The following is an 8838-nucleotide window of genomic DNA, read 5'->3' as shown; positions in this document are numbered from 1 at the left end:
TACATCGTAACTACCGTGTACATCCATACGTCGTATTCAAATACGATAACCTTGTGTGAAGTGTCTCATAATCAATACGTCGTATGTCCATTTCACGTATGGATATACGGTAACTAGGTGTGTGCACTGCAAAAAGTATGATGTTAAATGATAAAATGAAACACCCAGCTGGTGTTAAATTTCCAGTGCTCACTTTCAATTTAACATTTCAGACGGGCGTCACTTCAAAATGTGTTTGTTTTTAAGTAGGTAATTAGTTACTGTTCTTCTTGTTGATTTTGAACTTCAATATAAGACAAACGAGAACTTTCCGATAAAGTACTTGCATTTTGAAGAAGAAAAAAGAGAAAAGTTGTGATCACATTTGCACCACAGTAACACCAGTTAGTGTGGTCTCCTATTACTAGTACGCAGTAACACTTGGGAGATATACCATTGTCATATCATTGACATTAACATCAGCATTATCAAATCAACCCCATACATTGTCATTGTTGAAGTAACTTCGTAAAAAATGTCACCAGCTACAGTGTCAAGTTAACACCACGAAGTGCCAGGTGAACACTTTTCAACACCATCACAACATACTTTCTACACAGGGGTCCTCTATTGACACTTGTTCTGTGTTAGATTTAACACCCATGGTGTTTAATCTAACACCTGTCTATTAACAGTGTATGGAAGCGGCTGAAGATGACTTAAGACTAGTGAGGCCATGACATCACCCTCTCATCTAATTTGCATGAAATATGGTTGTTACTAAGATGTATATTATTCCTGCTACGTGAAAACTTTCACATGAAAATTCAATATTTTCAGATTTGATTTTAATCAAATCTCTGTTACACAATGTTGAGCTATTCTACCCGATTGATCGTCGCCGACCTGAAACATGGTATGCAACGATAAAGCTGTAAGCATGCATGAATGAAAAATAAAAGGAAAAGCGCGGATTTAGAATGTAAACTTTGTGTATTTCCGATATCCAGTAATTTTCATGAATACACATCCTGAGATTCCCCCATGACTTTTGTGACTTTTGAAAAGTGCTCATTTTGTCTTTGATGTGGGCTCACTCATGAATGAACAAATAAATCATTCTGATTTGCACACAGAGGTTAGCCAATAAAAGTATAGAAATACCCAAGCCAATCATGTTGCTCAGAAAGTAATCATGCATTCCGATTAAGGGGAAACTTATTTTGAGTGTGTGCATGCATGTACGTGGATAGTAGTAGTAGAAGTAGTAGTAATAGTAGTAATGTTAGTAGTAGAAGCAGTAGTAGTAGTAGTAGTATATCTATTTGGTAGTACATTGTATACATGTATATCTCCTACATGACGTCTTATCGTATAAATTTATTGATTTCAAAGTGTCTTAAGAAGTAAGAAAACATGAGCAAAACCTAACTACTACAACGCAGAGACGACAAATGACTCATCCGAGCTCTTCATCAAGGCTCCGATCAAATTCTGCCCTTGCTCAACAGCTTCATGTAAACATACATCTCTTTGAATAAAGATTAACTTTCGAAACCGTACTAATGAAGAAGAAAAAAAACCTGATACAAAATACAAATATCGAATATCTATTCCAGGAAGAGTCCGAAGACCGTATCAGATGTCAAAAGCGGAAAACCCAAATGGTTTTGTTAAATGGCAAATCTTTATTGAGAATATCGTCATTTCCGTTAGAATACGGACACAACTGCATTGAATCACACCAGGTTGTCTTGTCACCATAAACAAAGAAAAAAAGGGAGTAAGCATAGTAGGGGAAAGAGTGGGCATAGATTTTTTTTTCCTGCCAGATTTGGTCAGAATTCCATTCGAATTCACAATTCAATTCAATTCAATTCATTTATTTCATTCTCATTTTCTTTCCAACAAAACATAACACAAGGTAAATCAGAAAATCCATCATAAGCATATAATACAGTACAAGGTGCGAAGGATAAACGATAGTCAACAAACTAATAGAAATGAATTATGTATACATACGGGAAAATACAAAGTTATGTTTTGAAGAGAAAAAAAAAGAGAACTGAGAGGTCCACTTAAAAGCAGTGCTTGTAGATTGTGGACCACTCAAGCTCTCCTCACTCGCTTTTTTCCTTGGTTCAAATTCGCTACATGACTATGTGATAGGAGGTTTCATTCTTTCGTGCCATTCAAGTTTGTGACAAATTCATACTTTCTATTTCTTGGGAAAGTATTTCTATTCAAGTTTACATCAGTCGAGTTTTGGGTGTGGAAAATCTTTCTAAAACGTATCATTTTCGTTTTCAACGATGGAAGTTCGTATTCTCAGCAATCAATGTCGTGTAACACTGCGAGGAGATTTTTGTTGTTGTTGTTCTACTACTTTTGTTGTTTTGTTGTTTGTCATTTTTCTCAACTTTTCCATAGATCATTCTTATATTCTATTTTTGTCTTCTATGATTCATATCTTAAGTGTACTCGTACACTCTTTGCTCAAAAATACAATTGCTTTCACCGGACCCAAATTCTGCAATGATCTTCTGCAGATTTAGTCAAAATGTTCTTCTCTGATTATTTTCAAACAAAAACTCAAATTAATGTTACTCAATGAGTATAACTTGTCTGAATAGAATCATGTAACCTGCCATTTTACATTATTCTCTTTCAATGCATGGCAGATCAATTTGAAGTGTACGTTTGCTTTACCTTTGGTTTCAGCGTTTATCGTGTTAATGCTACCATTATTATAATCACTACACTAGTTCTCACACTCTGACCTTGTTATGAAACTAATCGTAGATAGATCATGCTCGTATATACCTGCGTATTTTTAAGTAATTTTTTCATCAATCAGTACTTAGTCGCTTTCTTTTCTTTCCTTTTTCCTTTTCTTTCTCTTTTCTTTTACTTCTTCTGCTCTTTGTACCTTGCTATTTTAGCTTTCATAACAGTTTCGTCATAGTACTTTGTGTCCTATCTCCATTACAAAACGAATTTACACTGGTACTTTTATTTTCCTAGAACACGCGCTCACAAGCTTTACTTTTGCCGTTTCTCCGTATTTCACATGTTAATGTTATAGAGAATTGTCCTTTCTTATGCTGACACACTTTCTTTTCATGACCAAATTTATTTCATATATACTTTTGGAGTGATCCCTGAGGTCACTCCAAAAGTAGTGAAAAATCAACATTTTCACTCTTCTTTTTTTTTTTAAAGAGAGTAATTCATCCCTTTGATTGACTGAAATGTTAAGTAATTTGGTTGAAATCAGTACGAAATTAGCCGAGAAAATTGATTCTTTCAAGGGGGTCCTTTTTTTAGATCTGATATTTTGTGTAGCAATGCATTTTTAAATACATTCAATGTGAAATTGGCGTATCTTATTGGTATGTTGATCATACGTGCAGCTGCCATTAATTTTTATGTTTTAGTCTAAAACACCGTGATTTCAGCCTGCCTAAAATTGTAAAAACAAATATACAGATAAAATTGCAATCTATGGCTTCCTTGCCAGGTTATTGATGATGCAAAAAAAAAATCAAGATCATTTATAATGTATTTTCATGTTGTAATCTCTTGAGCTGCATGCTCATAATACAATGTTACAAGTGACCCCATTGCACACTCCAAATTATTTTACTCCAAATTATTTGACTGAAAACATATACAAAACATCCAGTTATGCACTACGGTCTAATCAAAATTTGAATATACCCAGACCTAAAACAAATAGCTGCAAAAGAATATATATATATATATATATATATATATATATATATATATATATCACATATATACATATATATATATTGACAGCAAATCTTGCACATATAGACGTGGCTGGTGTTGGGTAGCACCCCTTTAATCATCGAGCTTTCGGGCGAGAAGCCCTTCTTCAGGATTGAGTTGGTGCTGAGTGTGGTCTTGTAGTGTTGTCTGTGTGAAAGTTATGGTTTCATGATTTCAGTTATGATTTACTGTCCTTGCACCACCCCGCCATGTTGTGGTTAAGTCCTTTGATGTCAGTATATATATATATATATATATATATATATATATATATATATATAAATTTACAGGGCTATTTCATGTTAGAACATACTACCTATTGACATAGGAAATGCTACAACTTCGAGATCCTTTAAAACATTACTTAATTATTATTTTGAACGAATTTACTCATGATTTTTTTTTTTGGTTTATAATGAATATAACCTTGGGATATCGTTCAGTGTAATTCATTTGCTTTTGATTTTTGGTTTTTTAAGTGTTATTTATGCTTTTCTTTCTGTTTCTGTTTCCTGTTAAGACTGAAGTATGTATTTTTTGTTTATTGGTAAACTGTACTTCAAGGATTAAAAGAAGAACAGTGTTATTCTGAAAATATCACTCAATTTGAGCTATCACTTTGATGTACTTTGATATAAACACTTATTGCAAGGACTGGATGCTGCGGAAAGAAACTGCGGTTTAAACAAGATTCTCAAATGCTCAAGAGCAGAAGAAGAATAGAAAGAGAAACTGGAGCGGATTAGCAACACCATGTATGTACACATATTTCTTTCCCACAGAGAGTATAGGTAGTGTTAGTTTAAACCAACTAGGAACGTTTGAGTAACATGACCATATTTGCTCATAGATATGCAGGTATTCTATGACAACATAATTTTCGCATATTGTTCATGTATTTGTTTTTGAAATCGTTTGACCAAAGTCACTCCATCGCTTCAAACAAACGAATTTGAATGCACAGGAAACGAAAATGGATAACAATTTTAAGAAATTACGAAACCTTTATTTGACTTTTTAGTCCTTCGTCGTCTAATCATTAACATCTATGTCCACACTTGCTTAATGTGGAACGTCACGCAAGTTGACTTTGCTGGAGTAAATTCTAGCTAACAAAATGACGAAAAGGTTTATGAAATCACTATCATTATCAAAGTTATTGTATTTTACAGTGTCGCATAATTTACATTCACGACACAGTGTTATTCGTAACAACAATGCTCATTCGATCAAGTCATGGTTTCAATGTCCTGCACACAATTGTCCAACCCCCCCCCCCCAAAAAAAACCCCCCACCAAAACAAACAAACAAACAAACAAACAAAACAAACACCACTCATCCACGACTGTCATAGTAAAGAAGACTTCCATCCAATCATTGTGAAAATATAGAAAATCTAGTGAGGGGGGGGGGGGAACTAGTTACTAAATGATAGATCAAAATTATTTCTTCAAAATTTAACGGACACACCAGTTGGAGAATTGAGAGTCATGATTTATCCTCTCACCTATTCAGATAAATATTTCTCTGACCTTTGTCTCGGTTTTGTATCAAGGATGTGAAATTATGTAATTTAATAACTTGCTCTTTTTTTGCTATGCTTTCCCAGTTTTGTTTGTTTCACTTTACTCTTTATAACAAAGTCACCTTATGAATTAAGCCGTGTTACGCTTCAAGCAATGCTTACATTTCACATCTTTGGTAAACTATATGTCATTTACATCATTATGAAAGTTTTGTACTGTATATATTCAAAGTGACAACTTTGAACAAAATGTTTATTTCAATGCACATTGTTAATAACACTACAGATGTACTACTGTACCACTAATTGTAATAATAACATGGTCCTAATCACCAAGGTTAATACAGTGTAGCTTCAATGTTACCACTGCCCTACCAGAGGACCCTGCCATATCATTAAGCCAACATTGCCACTGCAGGCACGTATACCCATTCATACATCTGGATCAATAGGGACATTAGGCAAAACATCTTGTGCAAGGATGAACGCATCGGGCAGGATTCGAACCCCAGACCTTTCCTTTAGAAATCCAGAACCTTATCTACTAAACCACGGTGTTATACGTAAAAGTTTTTGTGTTACCAATATTAGCATCTGATGCACAATACCGATCTCTGACGTCCCCAAGTCCAAGTGACGCCCCACGAGTTAAAACATGTGACTGTAACATTAAGAAAGCGGGTTGACAATAGTCAGTTCGTTGGCCAACGATAGCCGCCCATCGGACACTTTAAACCACACAAAATTATTATGAATGTAAATTGTAGACGCTGATGATACAATAATAATAATAATAATAATAATAATAATAATAATAATAATAACGATAATGATAATAATCACAATGTTATTAGTAATCATAATAATACTGTATTCTCTTTCATATCCATACCCATACGGTGACACGATGAGCATCAAAAAGCAAGTGTGGTACGCGATTCCTTAGGATTTCACCGACATCAGTATTAAGGTAGCGCAATTCTTAGGCAAAGCTTCCTTATGTGTGAAAAGTCTATGCTATCGGAGGTCGAAACCGATACTATAGATCCATGCTAACGTTCAGGAACCTCCCGCCACAGTGACGCGAAATCCACACTATATACACAATGCGTATCGACCAATACTGGTTTTAAACAACAGACATACACGAATTAAAATAAGTGACAGTAACGCATCAAAATAAGGCAACCGCGATTATTGTTTACCGTGACTGTTGTGCTCCTTCCCTTTTTGGCGTTTATATGTTTGTAAGTTGGCATGCCAAGACCCATCATAGTTCGTCTAATGAGGTCAGTAAACTCAACGTCTCGTCTGTTCAAATGATGGCACCACTCCGAAGCGTTTGTCTTTCAAAGAAAGGCTCACCACTCTCCGATCACTCTTATTCGGACGGCTGGTGTTACAACACAACTCGACCGTTGCCTTCAGCTTTTGGCGGAACACTGCCAAGTCGCTAGGAAACGTGGGCCCATACTCTTTTACTTTCCGCCAAAATGATCTATTAAAGTGCTGATACAGCATAACGTCTCCTCTGTTCCAAGACAAGATTTTTGCCCGTAGATCATCGTCCAGGACAGTTCGGTAATCAGGCGAACGAGTGGCTTTGGGCAGATACAAAATGTCGGACATTTCCCAACATAGCAACTTTCGTAGCAGGAGCAAGGATTCGTCGAAGTACTCCGTAATCATGACGAGATCTAACTCGACGTCGAGTTCGATGATCTTCCTCCGTACTGCGATCTCATCATCCGTTTCATCGTGACTCATACCGAAGTCGAACAGGTGTTGGTTGTGCATGCTGTCCTTGAAGTACTGCCTCGTCTGCATCACCATGTCGAAGTACTTCCGGGGCTCCGACAAGAACAGCTTCAGCGGCTCGTTGGAGCGCGGCATCGACCGAAAGATCTCGAAGTAGTAGAAAGCCGATTCGAACTGGGCCCCCGGTTCCCGCATAATCGTCACGTACTTGGCCCCGTGGAACACCTTGTCCAACTCGCTGCGATTGTACCGGACGTGGTTTGTCAGCAGGTCGAACCCGATGTCCGCGCGCCATTTCTCCCGAGCCACGCTGCTGCTGTTGGGCTGGATACGGTTCGCTGAGAATTTGTCCCGGTAGTTAATGAAGTGCGTCTGGTCGGAACAAGGAAGGTGAGGTTGTTGAGGAAGCCGTACCGCTGGAAGATGGACGATACGGTGGAAGACCGTCTTGTGTGTCTTCAGGAACGCCACCTTCCGCTGGGACGACAGGGTCGTTCTGCTGACGCATCAACGTTGAGGGCGCCTGCCGGCCAAGGCTTCACTTGCGAGGAAATCTTCTGCATTGCAGATACGGTCATGTAATGTGGAATAAGAAGAAACACAAACTAGTTTTACAAGTTACAATATTAACAATATTGTCATGACTGTCAAGACATTCAAAGTGTCATTTCTCACCATATTCAAGTTGGCAATAATAAACACAGCACAACCAGCAAACTCGGACATTGAATAAGATAACTGAGGAATTTTGAACTTGAGAGTTCACTCGTTTTCACAATGCAGTGATACCAGTCAAAATCACAACAATTAAGTAAAAATCACGACACGTCTCCACTTTAACATAAAATAAACATTCAAAAACGTTTAGACATGAAATTAGTTATAAGATGGATCCTTCGACTCAAATTATTATGGTCTTTTAAAAAACTGGTATCACTGTCTCATACGGGGAAGAGGTTGTCATTCAATGTCATGAAACCTGAACTGCACTTGCGCCATCGATTACACGATTTAAACATTATCTATACGTACAAAATAACAGGAGAATTGTTAGGTGGTAATATTGATCATCGTTTTCAAGAAATTGCATATGTGCGTGGTGAAAAAAACAAATAAACAAAAAACATGCTGAACTACTATTTCAAAACATTAACCTGTATACTCTATTAAGTCCGATTTTTAATGAAACCTATCATTTCGTTCGTCCGTGCGCTTTCTCTATTCGTTAAAGTCGACATAACCCTTTCAGTGTCAGGGACTTTGGAGAGTGTGTACAACGCTACGGATCATGCAATAAGGCGCGAAAAGTAACCACTCGGAATTACTAACCTTATCTCGGTTTCGAACCTTCGGAAGAAATCAAACTTTTTTTTTTTCGGATTAACGAACCATCGGAATTTGAAAGTACAACCGAAAAGTTTTCTTGCCTTGGCTTATAGCGGATGGAAGGGAGGCTAAGCATCCACAGCAGAGACGTGAGCATGAAGGATCCAGCGATGATGAGGAGCAGGATGGTCGATCTCGGTAGCCATCGCGACATCGTTCTCCACGGTCTCGCCTATAGTCCTGGTCAGGCGTTCATGGACTTTAGAGCTTGACTTTGATCCTGATTCTGTCACATCCAATGTTGAGTGATGAAAAAGAAAGACCAAAACCAAAAACACGACGTTATACATCATCGGCAGCGTTACTTTAATGTCGCTACTATGTTCATAATGTGTATACACATACAGAAACGTCATGCCATGTTTAAATTCTTAAAAATATTGAATCGCTATTT

At 37.1% G+C, this 8838-nt stretch overlaps 1 pseudogene; it reads right to left on the bottom strand.

The window, feature by feature from the left end:
- Nucleotides 1-5695: 5695 nt before the first annotated feature.
- On the bottom strand, nt 5696-8562 carry LOC139734986 (galactosylceramide sulfotransferase-like; annotated as a pseudogene).
- Between the last annotated feature and the right edge of the window lie 276 nt (nt 8563-8838).

This window comes from Diadema antillarum, unplaced genomic scaffold (genome assembly GCF_040938485.1).
Source record: "Diadema antillarum isolate AM-2024a unplaced genomic scaffold, OU_Dant_1.0 seq00000561_RagTag, whole genome shotgun sequence".
Classification (NCBI taxonomy): domain Eukaryota; kingdom Metazoa; phylum Echinodermata; class Echinoidea; order Diadematoida; family Diadematidae; genus Diadema; species Diadema antillarum.
The sequence above is the reverse complement of the archived record's forward strand: the minus strand, read 5'-3'. Positions and strand labels throughout refer to the sequence as shown.